This window comes from Lissotriton vulgaris, chromosome 6 (assembly GCF_964263255.1).
Source record: "Lissotriton vulgaris chromosome 6, aLisVul1.2, whole genome shotgun sequence".
NCBI classification, from domain to species: Eukaryota; Metazoa; Chordata; class Amphibia; order Caudata; family Salamandridae; genus Lissotriton; species Lissotriton vulgaris.
Genome location: NC_141694.1, coordinates 196,864,470 through 196,882,956, shown reverse-complemented (window position 1 = coordinate 196,882,956; position 18,487 = coordinate 196,864,470). Strand labels below are relative to the sequence as shown.

Below are 18,487 nucleotides of genomic sequence, written 5' to 3'. Positions count from 1 at the left end.
GCAACTAACAACCATTGACATAGGCAATGGTCATGGCGTGTTGCTTTTTGTGTTATATATCTGGATGCGACTACAGAAGCAGAAAAATACGAGTGGTGGGGAACACTATGCTAAACCCAGATTTTCAGTTTACCTGTTTCTAAGCCACACCCTTAATTGCATCGACCACGCCCCTTTGAGAGATCCCCCAATTTTTTCATTCCACTTAAAGCCCTGTGGAAACCTCTCAAATGGGATTAAAATCCCGTACGCTTCTCTCCGAGGCAAGGACCCCTCATTTAGTCATGACTGGGATGAAGAATATGAGATGAGAGGGTGATGAGAGAAAGTGCGAGAGTATTCAGGATAAGATTATTGCCGGGCCCGGCTCTCACAGCCAAGAGCCCTGGCTGAGCCTCGGGTGAATTTTCCGTCTGCCTCGCCTCTCTCTGCCTGTCCGGCCCACTTCTGCCCATGCTGTGTATGTCCCGCATTGGAGAACAGGCGCTGCTGCCCTGTGCGCTGTCTAGCTCTGCCCAGGTTGTGCCTGCTCAGCACCGGTAGCGCTAGAGAGGGGCAGCCTGACGCGTGCCCTCTGTTGTGCCAGTTCAGTCCAACACTTGCGCCCAGGTCCAAGGGAGGCCGCGTCTGAGCCTGGTACCGGCCGGCGCTGCCCGGACTGCTTACTGTGGCTCCCGTGAGTCTGTGGAGAAGGCGGAGAGGGGCGGTGCCTACCCGGGCGGGCAGGGCTCAGCCTGGTGCCGGGGAAGCGTTCGACTGTCCCTGGAGGTGGCAGCAGGGCGCAGACCCCGGGAGTGTGCGCGGCGGAGCAGGACGGCAGCGGCGGCAGCAGGTAAGGACATCTAGGCTGGATGAGCGCACTGTGTGCCCCTGGGCACCCGGGGCTGGCATCGGGGTCGAGACGCAGCCAGGCACGCGAAGCTGTTGGCACTGGCCCTTTCGATGCCTGGCACACAGGCTGCCTGCGCCTCGACCACAGCCAGGGCATCGCATTTACCGCTATAAACCTTTTCTGGGGCTCGTTGGAAGGAAGGGCAGGGGTTTCTGCCCGATGCTCTGTCCACCCCAGAGAGATGTGTGAGAGGAGAGCCCGCGCGCCCCCGCGGCAGGTGTGAGTCTACGCTGCCCAGTGCCTGGCGCTGTACTCTGCGCTGTAGACTTTTATCGGGGAGCGCAACGCGGCAACTACCAGAACAGGAAGATACCACTCCGAAATACGGGTTGTTTATTGCCAATTTTTGGACTAGAATGAAAGTTTAAACTGGGATTGGCGAGGAGAGGGTTTATTACATTGACATTGTGGGGAATTACAGAAAGGGTCTACCCCTGGTTATGCAGCAGCGCATAAGGCGACCTGACACAGTAGAATGGACCTTCACACCCCTGAGGAGGCCGGGTCTGGTGGCTCAGTGGATTAATGCGCCCCTTACTGAGGCTGTTCGACTTCGACCTCATGGTCGCAGGTTCAAACCTGTGTGTTCCTGTCAGCCTTTCATCCATCCGAGGTCGATAAAATGAGTACCATTGAGTTAGTTAACACTAAACATCTGTTATTCGGCGCCAAGAGAACGTGCGGTTTACAAATACACACGCTATGTTACTCAAATGGTGATGAGGGTCACCATTTAAACATAGCATTACTTAAATGTACAATGCTTAATAGAAAACCAGAGTGGCTAACTTGGACGGTGTTCTTAAAAGCAGCCTTCAGCACCTGGGTGTTGAAATGTGGCATTCCTTAACTACATGACTACTGCACAACTCCTTAAAACAAGCATTTGCAATGCAATAGGTCTCGCATTAGGAAAGTGTGAGCTATTGGTATTGTAAATGAAATGTTTTTGTAATTATGTGTTGGCTTTGAAAATATATAAATTAATAGCATTGTTATTCACAAAGCCAATAGCTTACACTTTCCTAATGCGAATCCTATTGTCTATGGCAATGCTTGTTGGTAGCAAGCAAGGACAGTGCTGTTGTGGTGCTGAGTGATGATGTGGTTGGGCTGAGTGATGTGGTGGTGTATTAAAGTGATGTGGTGGTGTATTAGAGTGATGTGGTGGTGTCCCAGAGTGATGTGGTGTGTCCCAGAGTGATGTGGTGGTGTCCCCGAGTGATGTGGTGGTGTCCCTGAGTGATGTGGTGGTGTTCCTGAGTTATGTGGTGGTGTTCCTGAGAGATGTGGTGGTGTCCCTGAGTGATGAGGTGGTGTCCCTGAGTAATGTGGTGGTGTCCCTGAGTGATGTTGTGGTGTCACTGAGTGATGTGGTGGGGCCCCCGAGTGATGTGGTGGTGTCCCTGAGTGATTTAGTGGTGTCCCTGAGTGATGTGGTGGTGTTCCTGAGTGATGTGGTGGTCCCTGAGTGATGTGGTGGTGTCCTTGAGTGATGTGGTGGTGCCCCCGAGTGATGTGGTGGTGTCCCTGAGTGATGTGGTGGTGTTCCTGAGTGATGTGGTGGTGTCCCTGAGTGATGTGGTGGTTCCCCTGAGTGGTGCCCCTGAGTGATGTGGTGGTGCCCCTGAGTGATGTGGTGGTGTTTCTGAGGGATGTGGTGGTGTTCCTGAGTGATGTAGTGGTGTCCCTGAGTGATGACCCTGAGTGATGTGGTGGTGTCCCTGAGTGATGTGGTGGTGTCCCCGAGTGATGTGGTGGTGTCCCTGAGTGATGTAGTGGTGTCCCTGAGTGATGTGGTGGTGTTCCTGAGTGATGTGGTGGTCCCTGAGTGATGTGGTGGTGTCCTTGAATGATGTGATGGTGCCCCCGAGTGATGTGGTGGTGTCCCTGAGTGATGTGGTGGTGTCCCTGAGTGATGTGGTGGTGTCCTAAAGTGATGTGGTGGTGTCCCTGAGTGATGTGGTGGTGTTCCTGGGTGATGTGGTGGTGTCCCTGAGTGATGTGATGGTGTCCCTGAGTGATGTGGTGGTGCCCCTGAGTGATGTGGTGGTGCCCCTGTGTGATGTGGTGGTGTCCCCGAGTGATGTGGTGGTGTCCCCGAGTGATGTGCTGGTGTCCCCGAGTGATGTGCTGGTGTCCCTGAGTGATGTGGTGGTGTCCCTGAGTGATGTGGTGGTGCCCCAGAGTGGTGCCCCTGAGTGATGTGGTGGTGCCCCTGAGTGATGTGGTGGTGTCCCTGAGTGATGTGGTGGTGTCCCAGAGTGATGTGGTGGTGTCCCTGAGTGATGTGGTGGTGTCCCTGAGTGATGTCCCTGAGTGATGTGGTTGTGTCCCTGAGTGATGTGGTGGTGTCCCCGAGTGATGTGGTGGTGTCCCTGAGTGATGTGGTGGAGCCCCTGAGTGATATGGCAGTGCCCCTGAGTGATGTGGTGGTGTCCCTGAGTGATGTGGTGGGGTCCCTGAGTGATGTGCTGGTGTCCCCGAGTGATGAGGTGGTGTCCCCGAGTGATGTGGTGGTGTTCTTGAGTAATGTGGTGGTGCCCCAGAGTGGTGCCCCCAAGTGATGTGGTGGTGCCCCTGAGTGATGTGGTGGTGCCCCTGAGTGATGTGCTGGTGTCCCCGAGTGATGTGCTGGTGTCCCCAAGTGATTTGGTGGTGTCCCCGTGTGATGTGGTGGTGTCCCTGAGTGATGTGGTGGTGCCCCAGAGTGGTGCCCCTGAGTGATGTGGTGGTGCCCCTAAGTAATGTGGTGGTGTCCCTGAGTGATGTGGTGGTGTCCCTGAGTGATGTGGTGGCGTCCCTGAGTGATGTGGTGGTGTCCCAGAGTGATGTGGTTGTGTCCCAGAGTGATACAGTGGTTTCCCTGAGTGATGTGGTGGTGTTACTGAGTGATGTGGTGGTGTCCCTGAGTGATGTAGTGGTGTTTCTGAGTGATGTGGTGGTGTCCCTGAGTGATGTGATGGTGTCCCTCAGTGATGTGGTGGTGTCCCAGAGTAATGTGGTGGTGTCCCCGAGTGATGTGGTAGTGTCCCTGAGTGATGTGGTGGTGTCCCTGAATGATGTGGGGGTGCCCCTGAGTGATATGGTGGTGTCCCTGAGTGATGTGGTGGTGTCCCTGAGTGATGTGGTGGTGTCCCTGAGTGATGTGGTGGTGTCCTAAAGTGATGTGGTGGTGTCCTAAAGTGATATGGTGGTGTCCCTGGGTGATGTGGTGGTGTTCCTGAGTGATGTGGTGGTGTCCCTGAGTGATGTGGTGGTGTTCCTAAGTAATGTGGTGGTGTTCCTGAGTAATGTGGTGGTGTCCCTGAGTGATGTGGTGGTGTCCCTGAGTGATGTGGTGGTGTCCCTGAGTGATGTGGTGGTGTCCTAAAGTGATGTGGTGGTGTCCTAAAGTGATATGGTGGTGTCCCTGGGTGATGTGGTGGTGTTCCTGAGTGATGTGGTGGTGTCCCTGAGTGATGTGGTGGTGTCCCTGAGTGATGTGGTGGTGCCCCTGAGTTGGACCCCTAAGTGATGTGGTGGTGCCCCTGAGTGATGTGGTGTTGTCCCTGAGTGATGTGTTGGTGTCCCCGAGTGATGAGCTGGTGTCCCCGAGTGATGTGGTGGTGACCCTGAGTGATGTGCTGGTGCCCCCGAGTGATGTGGTGGTGTCCCCGAGTGATGTGGTGGTGCCCCTGAGTGGTGCCCCTGAGTGATGTGGTGTGCCCCTGAGTGATGTGGTGGTGTCCCTGAGTGATGTGGTGGTGTCCCTGAGTGATGTGGTCGTGTCCCAGAGTGATGTGGTGGTGTCCCCGAGTGATGTGGTGGTGTCCCTGAGTGATGTGGGGGTGTTCCTAAGTAATGTGGTGGTGTTCCTGAGTGATGTGGTGGTGTCCCTGAGTGATGTGGTGGTGTCCCTGAGTGATGTCCCTGAGTGATGTGGTGGTGTCCCTGAGTGATGTGGTAGTGTCCCAGAGTGATGTGATGGTGTCCCCAAGTGATGTGGTGGTGTCCCCAAGTGATGTGGCGGTGCCGCTGAGTGATGTGGTGGTGTTCCTGAGTGATGTGGTGGTGTTCCTGAGTGATGTTGTGGTGCCCCTGAGTGATGTGGTGGTGTCCCTGAGTGATGTGGTGGTGTCCCTGAGTGATGTGGTGATGTCCATGAGTAATGTGGTGGTGTCCTAAAGTGATGTGGTGGTGTCCTAGAGTGATATGGTGGTGTTCCTGAGTGATGTGGTGGTGTTGTGAGGTGTGCAGCAGTGTGAGGCGTGCAGCAGTGTGAGGTGTGCAGCAGCACAGTGTGGCATGCAGCAGTGTGGCATGCAGCAGTGTGAGTAATGCAGCAGTGTGCATCGTGCAGCAGTGTGAGGCGTGCAGCAGTGTGAGGCGTAATGCAGTGTGAGGCGTGCAGCAGTGTGAGTCGTGCGGCAGTGTGCAGCATGCAGCAGTGTGAGTAATGCAGCAGTGTGCAGTATGCAGCAGTGTGCAGCGTGCAGCAGTGTGAGGCGTGCAGCAGTATGAGTTGTCCAGCAGTGAGTGGCGTGCAGCAGTGAGTGGCGTGCAGCAGTGTGTGACATGCAGCAGTGTGAGGCATGCAGCATTGTGTCGTGTGGCAGTGTGCAGCATGCAGCAGTGTGAGTAATGCAGCAGTGTGAGGGGTGCAGCAGTGTGAGGCGTGCAGCAGTGTGCAGCGTGCAGCAGTGTTAGTAATGCAGCAGTGTGCAGCAGTGTGAGGCGTGCAGCAGTGTGAGGAGTGCAGCATTGTGAGGCGTTTAGCAGTGTGTGGTGTGCATCAGTGTGAGGCTTGCAGCAGTGTGAGGCGTGCAGCAGTGTGAGGCATGCAGCAGTGTGAGAGGTGCAGCAGTGTGAGGTGTGCAGCAGTGTGAGGTGTGCAGCAGTGTGTGACGTGCAGCAATGTGAGGCATGCAGCAGTGTGAGGCATGCAACAGTGTGAGGTATGCAGCAGTGTGTGGGGTGCAGCAGTGTGAGGATTGCAGAAGTGTGAGTAATGCAGCAGTGTGCAGCAGTGTGAGGCGTGCAGCAGTGTGAGGATTGCATCAGTGTGAGGCGTGCAACAGTGTGCAGCATGCAGCAGTGTGAGTAATGCAGCAGTGTGCAGCGTGCAGCAGTGTGAAGCGTGCAGCAGTGTGGGGCATGCAGTAGTGTGTGGCGTGCAGCAGTATGTGGCGTGCAGCAGTGTGTGGTGTGCAGCAGTGTGTCGTGCAGCAGTGTGCAGCATGCAGCAGTGTGAGGCGTGTGAAGCGTGCAGCAGTGTGTGGCGTGCAGCAGTGTGTGGGTGCAGCAGTGTGTCGTGCAGCTCCAAAGTCCTTGCAGGGAGAGAAGGGAGTGCCACCGAGTTGGTACCGGCGCCGAGGCCCAGGGTCTTGGTGAGGAGACGAGGAGGGCGAGGTGGGCTCGAAGACGTGACTAGGAGGGACGTGGATTACTCAGGCGGTGCCGCTCATGAAAGTGAAAGGCAGGTTGCGGCTGGAAAAAACAGAATTTGTAACCTCACACCTGAGAACAAGGAAAACAGCATTTGTGTTTCAAGACTCTGCGCTATCGATCTTAAGACCAAAGTGAACCGATTCTACCTTTAAATCGTGGGGACAGAACTACAGAAAAACAGAGGTGCGATCGCGCTCTCCGCTCACATTAGGAGCCTACAGGCCCACCAGTTCATGTTGATTCGATGCCACTGTAATTAAGTTACGATTCAGAAAAGGGGGTGGTGATGAACAGAGTGTCTGAATTAAGCAGACCACTCTTACCCAGTCGAAAGATCAGGGCTTGATCCATCACCGTTATTAATCTCACTGCACCATCCCAGCTCAGAACCTGGCTATATGCAAATCAGTCTGTCCCTGGCCCGGTGCATCATGGGAACAGGGCAGACTAAACTACCAAGCCAAATCTTCACCAGAAAGGAGACAAGCTACCGAGGACCGGTTTCTGGCATTTCAGCCGTCTTCGGCCCGGCTTGCTTGAATCCTGATGGTGCAGTGAGAAAGGGACTCATGTCTGTGTATACCCTGCCACACCTATAGTGGCCAAAAACGATTCAGAAAAGGGGGTGGTGATGAACAGAGTGTCTGAATTTAGCAGACCACTCTTACCCAGTCCAAAGATCAGGGCTTGATCCATCACCGTTATTTATCTCACTGCACCATCCCAGCTCAGAACCTGGCTATATGCAAATCAGTCTGTCCCTGGCCCAGTGCATCATGGGAACAGGGCAGACTAAACTACCAAGCCAATTCTTCACCAGAAAGGAGACAAGCTACCGGGGACCGGTTTCTGGCATTTCAGCCGTCTTCGGCCCGGCTTTCTTGAATCCTGATGGTGCAGTGAGAAAGGGACTCATGTCTGAGTATACCCTGCCACACCTATAGTGGCCAAAAACGATTCAGAAAAGGGGGTGGTGATGAACAGAGTGTCTGAATTAAGCACACCGCTCTTACCCAGTCCAAAGATCAGGGCTTGATCCATCACCGTTATTTATCTCACTGCACCATCCCAGCTCAGAACCTGGCTATATGCAAATCAGTCTGTCCCTGGCCCAGTGCATCATGGGAACAGGGCAGACTAAACTACCAAGCCAATTCTTCACCAGAAAGGAGACAAGCTACCGGGGACCGGTTTCTGGCATTTCAGCCGTCTTCGGCCCGGCTTGCTTGAATCCTGATGGTGCAGTGAGAAAGGAACTCATGTCTGAGTATACCCTGCCACACCTATAGTGGCCAAAAACGATTCAGAAAAGGGGGTGGTGATGAACAGAGTGTCTGAATTAAGCAGACCACTCTTACCCAGTCCAAAGATCAGGGCTTGATCCATCACTGTTATTTATCTCACTGCACCATCCCATCTCAGAACCTGGCTATCTGCAAATCAGTCTGTCCCTGGCCCAGTGCATCACGGGAACAGGGCAGACTAAACTACCAAGCCAATTCATCACCAGAAAGGAGACAAGCTGTAGGAGAGTAGGGTCTGCAATCCTATGATCACCCAGATTTTTTGCTTTTGTTTCACTGGTTTACGACTTTCTCTGGCTGTGGGCCTGCTAATCAGACCCACAGCCTGGCTGTTCTCTCTCTAAATTACGACATGTACCCTAGGTGCATTTACCAATTGGTACTGGGCCACCTTGTCAGACCCCGTAACACAGGGCCTAGGTGTACCCAGGGCCGCCAGGGGCTGCAGCATGTATTATGCCACCCCTGGCTGGCCTCCTAAATTTGACACAACTGGCTGCATGACAGCTGGGGCGAAGTCGTGTAATCACCCTTTGCTTTAGATATAGTAGCTCTATATCTAACGATACAATGGACACCCGAGTTCCTATCAGTCACTCCTATGGCAGGCCTTGACAATCCTGAAGGCAGAGTGCATGGGCTCGTGTGAACTGTGTTCTGGCCCGAGCCGAGCCGGTTGCAGCTTGCGGAGAAAAGACCCAATGGCTGTTCCAGGATAACGCGTACCACATCGGTAACTTCGGTGTCGCGTTATCAAGGCATGTCGAGTAAGGTGTCATACGAATCGGGGTGCTGCCCTCTCACCAACCCTGGCGACGAGGTTAGCATTCCGCCCTTCTAGAGGGACACGACATGTACGTAACTGTGAACCCCGGTTAAAGTTAACGAAAGCCTCAGCTCCACAAAATGGATGCTGCCACCACAGACACGAGTCTGACCTCCTGCTGCTGGGAGTCCTTCCAGCGAGGAGCGCTTGGACAAAGGGTTTCCTGTCGAGGGCGGTGTTCGCACCGTCCCAGACAGGGTTTGTGTATTCTGGGTAGGTAGGGCTTTTGCGAGAAGGTGACTGCGGAGTGGCACCCCGGTGCTCACTACGCATCTGCCGGTTAGAACCAGTTCCAGGGGCGACAGCCCTGGCCTGGGGAAAGTCCGGCAGGGGAGAGGGGTGTAACTACCCCCCTTCCTGGTCCCACCCTTAGGGCAGGACCTAGTCATGTACCCACCCCTTTCTTTAGAATAAAGACCGGAGCGGGGACCCTTCCAAATTAGATCATCTTTGAATCAAGAATACTTTCTACGAAAGGACTTCAAGACTCTTCTCAAGATTTCTCCCTTGTGGCTAAGGAGTAGTCACCCTGCATCAGCGGGCACCATCTAAGAACTCTGCGGGTTGCTGTAAGTCCTTCCTCAAGGAATCCGACGGCCCAGCTCGACGAGAACCGGCTTCCCTGGCACCTCTGACCTCTACCCACGTCATCAGCTCAGCTGTGATCTGTGGGTGCGACGAGACCTCGAGGGACCGGCCATCATCAGAACCTGCACGCTCTTAAAACCAGCACGACCATCGAGGTAACTCTCTGGTGAGTGCTCTGGGGTCCGAGAAGCCCCGACCCTGAGCCGCTCCAGCTCCGAAGTGCAGTCTCCCAGCATCTCCACGATCTGCGTGGGGCCCTTCTGCTCGCTGCTCAGCACGTTGTCTGGTCACTAGCCGCTGGCTTGTGTCCTTCTGTGACGACATCCGAGAATCATCACCGCCGGTCTGGTTGCTCCAGACTGGCCCTTGCTTCCCTCTTTTCGAGAAGCACCCCGGACCCTCCTGGTCCACTCAAGACGCCATCTTAGGCCCACCACGTGGCCCTGAGATCTGCCAAGGCTTGTTGCCCCATCCTGGGCCCAGCAACGCCGACAGCATCATCCTTCGTGGGACAGCTCGCACCTCCGGCGTGGTCGCCAACAACGCCTCCTGGTCCGTGAGACTGCAGAGCCTAGCGTCGCCCACTCACCTGGTCGAGGTGACGGCCAACCGGTGCCTTCCTGGTACCCTCTGACTACTGGCTAGTAGTACGAACTTGGTCCCCTCTGCTTTCAGGTTTCTTCAATCTCCGATCCAGGCTTGGATCTCTACGAACTATTCAGCACTGGTCGCCGGCCAGCAACTCCTTTTCTTCCGGCTCCTGGCTCGTCAGCGAAGACACCGACGCCTGTAAGACTTGTGCAGTCGCAGCCCTCGTGGCTAGGTAACTCGGCATTTCGGTGCCTGCATAGCCTCCTTACTCTAGGGTCCCGAGTCCCTCGCTTCCGACTTGCCTTAACCTTTCCGTGTCCTCGGACACTTGTTTAAACGTGCACTTGAAGTATTTGCTAAAGAGATTTGGTTTGTGCTTAGTACCCTGTCCTCATAAAGAGTACAGGGCTGTTGTGATTCTTAATAAATATACTGTTTATTTTCATAACACTTGTGTGGTGTCCTTTCACTGGGTGTTCAAGGGGTACATGTGTGGTAAACAGCTGGCTTAACGCGCCCTCTCGAGTCTTTAGCCTTAGACTGCTCGTATCCACGCTACTAGGATAGCTGGTCTATAGGTTGACTTACAACCAAACACCATAAGGGTCGTTGGAACGATACATAGCGGTCGCTAGAATAGCGAACGTTGCATATCGGGCCAACTTCTCACATTGGTGAGCAGCGGTTGGGATTTGAGCTTGCTGTTGGTTTACCACACGTATCCTAAGAATATCTTGTTGAAAGATCGCACAAGTACTGTTAGTACATATAACCAAAAGCTTAGAATACTCTGAGTTCTACTGAACCAGCTGTTGTAGCTCCTCAAGGCTTAGCACACCTTGGCTACAACTCTTAGCGAGGGTACAGTAGGTAAACACGTAGTGTAGGTAGGGGCATCACTTACACCACACTAGAACCAGTATGTCGGACAAAGGAGGAAACTCTGGGTCTCCCCTTGTGTCAGTTGACCCTCCACAGGTCATCCCTTCAGGATATACTGTGCTGAGCTTCAAGGAGTTAAGACGACTGTGTCACTCCAGGAAGATTCAGCAGGGGTCTAACCCCACAACGTCCTTTCTGATTGGTCTCTTGGAGACTTATGATACCAGGAGAGCTGAGAAACTTCGTAGCTCTTCTAATCCAGAAGGAGACATGTCTCCCCTCGAGGGAACCCGAGACGATCCTGACCTCATTCACCTCGCAACCGAGAACGAGGATGTGGAGGAGGATGAGGATGAGGATCTCTCTGGGGACGAGGCAGATAAGGGACAGGTAGAAGTCGTCAGACTAACACGGTCCAACTTAAGCAAACATGATAGCGGTACTGGGGGAACCCCGGCGCAGCTGTCAGGTCCGCTTAACATGGGGAATGGACGAGCCAGATCTCTGTCAAGAGACTCTGGCAGATCCCTTCATACCAATGGCTCTCACAACTCTTCTCAAAGAGGGATGACGTCCCCTCAGAGGAGAGTGTACGAAGCGAAGGAAAGGGCAGCTAATCTGAGGATTGAAAGGGAAGAACTTGCCCTGGCCAAGGAAAAGCTTGCTTTTGCTAGAGAGCAACAGTTAAGTGGGGTAGTCCCCACTGGTGGCAGCAATGTACCTAGTAATAGGGAAAAGAGTTTCGATACGAAACACCTTGGGAAGATAGTGCCCCCCTTTAAACAAGGGGACGACATCCACAAATGGATTACTGCTTTGGAGAGGGCCTGCACTGTGCAGGGTGTTCCCCAGAGTCAGTGGGCAGCTATCTTGTGGCTCTCCTTTGAAGGAAAAGGAAGAGACAAGCTCCTCACCACAAGGGTAGAGGACGCTAACAATTACCAAGTCTTGAGGAATACACTCGTTGAAGGGTTCGGCCTAACCACTGAGCAGTACAGGGTGCTGTTCAGGGATACCCAGAAAACGCAGTCTCAAGATTGGTCTGACTTTGTCGATTGTGCCACTAAGGCTTTTGAGGGCTGGTTGCTGGGCAGTAAGGTTACTGATTACGAAGGATTGTATAATTTGATGATGAGAGAACAAATTTTAAACAATTGTCAGAACCAGTTGTTGCATCAGCATCTTGTCGACTCGGATCTGACCTCTCCCCAAGAATTGGGAAAGAAGGCAGACAGATGGGTTCGTACGAGAGTTAAACAGAACCAGGGCCAGAATCAAGGTGGTCAGAAGAAAGCAGACCAGAAGGGTAAAGATTCTAAAGGGGAACAAAATGACCAGAAGTCTTCGACAGGTCCCCAACAACCCAAAGAGGGTGGGGGTCAGGCTCCCCAAAAGAAGAAAGAAGGCCAATCCAAAAGATGGTGCCAGTACTGTAAAAGTAAATCTCACTGGTTTAGTGAGTGCACCAAGAAAGGAGGAGGGCAGACTCCTGCCACTGCAGCCCCTAAGGCACCTGTGCCCCCTAGTACAGTCAGCAGTGGTAGTGCGCCTCCCAAGGGTTTAGTAGGGTTAACCCTGGGTTCTGAGGGGCGTGACAACTTAGTTGGCACACTCACTCAGGCTGTCCTTGTCAGTACAGGGGACGTGGACGTGTCCCCTGACGTAAGCCCCAATACTTTGGGCAAATACCGACAGACGCCTTTCATAAATGGAAAGATGGCTCAGGCCTATAGGGACACTTGTGCCAGCGTCACCATGGTGACGCCTAACTTTGTGGACCCTGGACAGATCATGCCAGGCACAGAATTCCTGGTGACCAATGCAAGCAATGTCACTACCAATCACAGTATGGCAATTGTAGCTTTCTCCTGGGGAGGGGTAACTGGCCAAAAGAAGGTTGTAGTTAGTCCAGACCTCCCAGTGGATTGTTTGTTGGGCAATGATTTGGAGTCGTCACAATGGTCAGAAGTGGAGCACCGGACTCACATGGAAATGTTAGGTTTGCCAGCACATGTGTTCGCTGTGACTAGGTCACAGGTCAGGAAATGCCCCACTGAACAGGTGCTGGATCCTGGAACAACGGACCAGACACCTCCCAAGAAAAAGAGCGGTAGGGTTAAGGCTGCGCCTTCCCCCTTGCCCCAGGTCGTGGATCAAGTCTCAGAGGAGGCTGACCTACAGGAATTGAGGGAAACTGAGCCTAGGGAATTCGAACTTGATCAAGTTGAATTCTTGGGTTCAGGGGGACCCTCAAGGGAAGACCTGGGGAAGGACCAGTTAGACTGCCCTTCTCTTGAACCCCTCAGACAGCAGGCTGCTGCTGAGGCTGCTGGGAACGCCACAGGTACCCACAAGGTATACTGGGAAGATGGACTCCTGTACACTGAGTCAAGAGACCCCAAGCCTGGCATGACCAGGAGGCTGGTCGTACCCTTGTCTCAGCGTGGTTTCCTACTTACCTTGGCCCACGAGATTCCCTTAGCAGGTCACTTAGGCCAGACGAAAACGTGGGACAGGCTTGTCTCGCACTTTCACTGGCCTCACATGAACGAAGATACCAAGGAGTTTTGCCGCTCCTGTGTTACTTGCCAAGCCAGTGGTAAGTCAGGTGGCACGACAAAGGCCCCCCTTATACCAATGCCTGTGGTGGGGGTGCCCTTTGAACGGGTGGGGATCGACATCGTCGGTCCCATGGAACCACCGACAGCCTCAGGGCACAAGTTTATACTGGTGGTAGTGGATCATGCCACCAGGTATCCTGAAGCTATTCCCCTTAGGACCACTACAGCACCTGTTGTGGCAAGAGCCCTAGTTGGAGTATTCTCCAGAGTGGGCTTCCCTAAGGAGGTCGTCTCCGACAGAGGTGCAAACTTTATGTCGAGCTACTTAACTGCTATGTGGAAGGAATGTGGTGTTAACTACGAGTTCACTACACCCTATCATCCACAATGCAATGGGCTTGTTGAGAGATTCAACAGGACCCTAAAAGGGATGATTCATGGACTACCGGAAAAGCTTCGGCGTAGATGGGACGTCCTGATCCCCTGCCTCTTGTTCGCCTACAGAGAAGTCCCACAGAAGGGGGTTGGTTACAGCCCTTTTGAACTTTTGTATGGGCATCCTGTAAGAGGACCCCTGTGTTTGGTGAAGGAAGGATGGGAGAGACCTCTCAAAAAGCCTGCAGCCAACATAGTGGACTATGTGCTTGGCCTCCGCTCGCGGATGGCTGAGTACATGGAGAAGGCATCCGAAAACCTTAAGGCCAGCCAAGAACTCCAAAAAGCTTGGCATGACCAAAAGGCTGTCTTGACTGTTTACCAGCCCGGACAGAAGGTGTGGGTGTTGGAGCCAGTGGCCCCAGCAGCACTCAAGGACAAATGGTCCGGGCCCCACACCATCCTGGAGAAAAAGGGAGAGGTCACCTACCTGGTCGACCTGGGAACTCCCCGGAGCCCCCACAGGGTGCTTCATGTCAACAGGCTAAAAGCATATGTCGACAGGAAGGACATGAGTTTGCTCATGGCCCTAGATGAGGGACAGGAAGAGGAGAGTGACCCTCTCCCCGACCTGCTCACTCAGAATCCTGACGATGGCTCGGTAGATGGTGTTGTCTTTTGTGGCAGCCTCTCCGAACATCAACAGAGCGACTGTAAACAGGTTCTTCAGTCGTTCCGACATCTGTTTTCTCTGACACCCAGCCAGACCGATTGGTGCACCCATGAGGTCGACACTGGTGACAGCTTGCCCGTAAAGAGTAAAATCTACAGGCAGCCTGATCACGTTAGAGACTGCATCAAAAGTGAAGTGCAGAAAATGTTGGAGCTGGGAGTCATTGAACCCTCGGATAGCCCTTGGGCTAGTCCCGTAGTTCTAGTGCCGAAACCTCACACCCAGGGTGGTAAGAGAGAGATGAGGTTTTGCGTAGACTACAGGGGTCTCAATGCAGTCACTAAGACTGACGCCCACCCAATACCAAGGGCAGACGAGCTTATCGATAGATTGGCTTCGGCCAACTACCTAAGTACGTTTGACCTGACAGCTGGGTATTGGCAAATCAGGTTAGCTGAGGACGCCAAGCCTAAAACCGCATTTTCAACCCCTGGTGGGCATTACCAGTTCGTGGTAATGCCCTTTGGTCTGAAAAATGCACCTGCCACCTTCCAACGGTTGGTGAATCAAGTCCTTACTGGGCTGGATGACTTCTGTGCGGCGTATCTTGACGATATTGCTGTCTTTAGCTCCACCTGGGAGGATCACCTGGTCCACCTGCGGAAGACGTTAGAGGCACTGCAAGCAGCAGGTCTCACTATCAAGGCCACCAAGTGCCAGATAGGGCAGACACAGGTTGTATACCTGGGCCACCTTGTAGGTGGAGGTCAGGTTCAGCCACTGGAGAGCAAGATACAGTCAATCAGGGACTGGGCTCCTCCAACCACCCAGACTCAGGTTCGAGCTTTCTTGGGCCTGACTGGTTACTATAGGAAGTTTGTCAGGAACTATGGTTCCATCGTGACACCATTAAATGAACTGACAAGTAAGAAAATGCCAAAAAAGGTTCAGTGGACAGCGAGCTGTCAAAAAGCATTCGATGACCTAAAGCAGGCCATGTGCACGGCGCCTATCCTCAAGAGTCCGGACTACTCCAAACCATTCATTGTCCAAACAGATGCTTCTGAGTTGGGTGTGGGAGCTGTTCTTTCTCAACTGAATTTTGATGGTCAAGACCAGCCCATTGCTTTTATAAGCCGAAGGCTGACCCCTAGAGAGAAGAATTGGTCAGCTATTGAGAGGGAGGCCTTTGCTGTGGTTTGGGCACTGAAGAAGCTGAGGCCATACTTGTTTGGCACTCACTTCAAGATTCAGACCGACCATAAGCCCCTCTTGTGTCTAAATCAGATGAAGGGTGAAAACCCCAAACTGCTTAGGTGGTCCATTTCCCTACAGGGGATGGACTTCACAGTGGAACATAGACCTGGTACTGATCATGGCAATGCCGATGGGCTCTCCAGATATTTCCACTTAGAACAAGAAGACTCACCTGGTCAAGGTTAGCTAGTTGTTCCGACGTTTGGGGGGGGGGGGTCATGTAGGAGAGTAGGGTCTGCAATCCTATGATCACCCAGATTTTTTGCTTTTGTTTCACTGGTTTACGACTTTCTCTGGCTGTGGGCCTGCTAATCAGACCCACAGCCTGGCTGTTCTCTCTCTAAATTACGACATGTACCCTAGGTGCATTTACCAATTGGTACTGGGCCACCTTGTCAGACCCCGTAACACAGGGCCTAGGTGTACCCAGGGCCGCCAGGGGCTGCAGCATGTATTATGCCACCCCTGGCTGGCCTCCTAAATTTGACACAACTGGCTGCATGACAGCTGGGGCGAAGTCGTGTAATCACCCTTTGCTTTAGATATAGTAGCTCTATATCTAACTATACAATGGACACCCGAGTTCCTATCAGTCACTCCTATGGCAGGCCTTGACAATCCTGAAGGCAGAGTGCATGGGCTCGTGTGAACTGTGTTCTGGCCCGAGCCGAGCCGGTTGCAGCTTGCGGAGAAAAGACCCAATGGCTGTTCCAGGATAACGCGTACCACATCGGTAACTTCGGTGTCGCGTTATCAAGGCATGTCGAGTAAGGTGTCATACGAATCGGGGTGCTGCCCTCTCACCAACCCTGGCGACGAGGTTAGCATTCCGCCCTTCTAGAGGGACACGACATGTACGTAACTGTGAACCCCGGTTAAAGTTAACGAAAGCCTCAGCTCCACAAAATGGATGCTGCCACCACAGACACGAGTCTGACCTCCTGCTGCTGGGAGTCCTTCCAGCGAGGAGCGCTTGGACAAAGGGTTTCCTGTCGAGGGCGGTGTTCGCACCGTCCCAGACAGGGTTTGTGTATTCTGGGTAGGTAGGGCTTTTGTGAGAAGGTGACTGCGGAGTGGCACCCCGGTGCTCACTACGCATCTGCCGGTTAGAACCAGTTCCAGGGGCGACAGCCCTGGCCTGGGGAAAGTCCGGCAGGGGAGAGGGGTGTAACTACCCCCCTTCCTGGTCCCACCCTTACGGCAGGACCTAGTCATGTACCCACCCCTTTCTTTAGAATAAAGACCGGAGCGGGGACCCTTCCAAATTAGATCATCTTTGAATCAAGAATACTTTCTACGAAAGGACTTCAAGACTCTTCTCAAGATTTCTCCCTTGTGGCTAAGGAGTAGTCACCCTGCATCAGCGGGCACCATCTAAGAACTCTGCGGGTTGCTGTAAGTCCTTCCTCAAGGAATCCGACGGCCCAGCTCGACGAGAACCGGCTTCCCTGGCACCTCTGACCTCTACCCACGTCATCAGCTCAGCTGTGATCTGTGGGTGCGACGAGACCTCGAGGGACCGGCCATCATCAGAACCTGCACGCTCTTAAAACCAGCACGACCATCGAGGTAACTCTCTGGTGAGTGCTCTGGGGTCCGAGAAGCCCCGACCCTGAGCCGCTCCAGCTCCGAAGTGCAGTCTCCCAGCATCTCCACGATCTGCGTGGGGCCCTTCTGCTCGCTGCTCAGCACGTTGTCTGGTCACTAGCCGCTGGCTTGTGTCCTTCTGTGACGACATCCGAGAATCATCACCGCCGGTCTGGTTGCTCCAGACTGGCCCTTGCTTCCCTCTTTTCGAGAAGCACCCCGGACCCTCCTGGTCCACTCAAGACGCCATCTTAGGCCCACCACGTGGCCCTGAGATCTGCCAAGGCTTGTTGCCCCATCCTGGGCCCAGCGACGCCGACAGCATCATCCTTCGTGGGACAGCTCGCACCTCCGGCGTGGTCGCCAACAACGCCTCCTGGTCCGTGAGACTGCAGAGCCTAGCGTCGCCCACTCACCTGGTCGAGGTGACGGCCAACCGGTGCCTTCCTGGTACCCTCTGACTACTGGCTAGTAGTACGAACTTGGTCCCCTCTGCTTTCAGGTTTCTTCAATCTCCGATCCAGGCTTGGATCTCTACGAACTATTCAGCACTGGTCGCCGGCCAGCAACTCCTTTTCTTCCGGCTCCTGGCTCGTCAGCGAAGACACCGACGCCTGTAAGACTTGTGCAGCCGCAGCCCTCGTGGCTAGGTAACTCGGCATTTCGGTGCCTGCATAGCCTCCTTACTCCAGGGTCCCGAGTCCCTCGCTTCCGACTTGCCTTAACCTTTCCGTGTCCTCGGACACTTGTTTAAACGTGCACTTGAAGTATTTGCTAAAGAGATTTGGTTTGTGCTTAGTACCCTGTCCTCATAAAGAGTACAGGGCTGTTGTGATTCCTAATAAATATACTGTTTATTTTCATAACACTTGTGTGGTGTCCTTTCACTGGGTGTTCAAGGGGTACATGTGTGGTAAACAGCTGGCTTAACGCGCCCTCTCGAGTCTTTAGCCTTAGACTGCTCGTATCCACGCTACTAGGATAGCTGGTCTATAGGTTGACTTACAACCAAACACCATAAGGGTCGTTGGAACGATACATAGCGGTCGCTAGAATAGCGAACGTTGCATATCGGGCCAACTTCTCACACAAGCTACCGGGGACTTTGGACTGGGTAAGAGTGGTCTGCTTAATTCAGACACTCTGTTCATCACCACCCCCTTTTCTGAATCATTTTTGTCCAGCATAAGCGTGGAAGGGTATACTCAGATGTGAGTCCCTAGCTCATTGCACCATCAGGATTCAAGCAAGCCGGGCCGAAGATGGCTGAAATGCCAGAAACCGGTCGCCGGTAGCTTGTTTCCTTCCCAGTATAAGAATTGGCTTGGTAGTTTGGTCTGCCCTGTTCCCATGATGCACTGGGCCAGGGTCAGACTAATTTGCATATAGCCAAGTTCTGAGCTGGGATGGTGCAGTGAGCTAAAAAAACGGTGATGGATCAAGCCCTGATCTTTGGACTGGGTAAGAGTGGTCTGCTTAATTCAGACACTCTGTTCATCACCACCCCCTTTTCTGAATCAT

The 18,487-nt window shown here is 53.4% G+C and overlaps 1 protein-coding gene across 1 annotated transcript in view; it reads left to right on the top strand.

Annotated features, from left to right (window-relative positions):
- Positions 1-332: 332 nt before the first annotated feature.
- The window catches only part of RCAN2 (regulator of calcineurin 2), a 546,515-nt gene continuing 528,360 nt past the window's right edge, over positions 333-18,487 (top strand). Inside the window, exon 1 of the mRNA XM_086926235.1 lies at positions 333-832. The gene's annotated coding sequence lies outside the window, so the exon portion shown is untranslated. The remainder of the gene's footprint in view (positions 833-18,487) is intronic.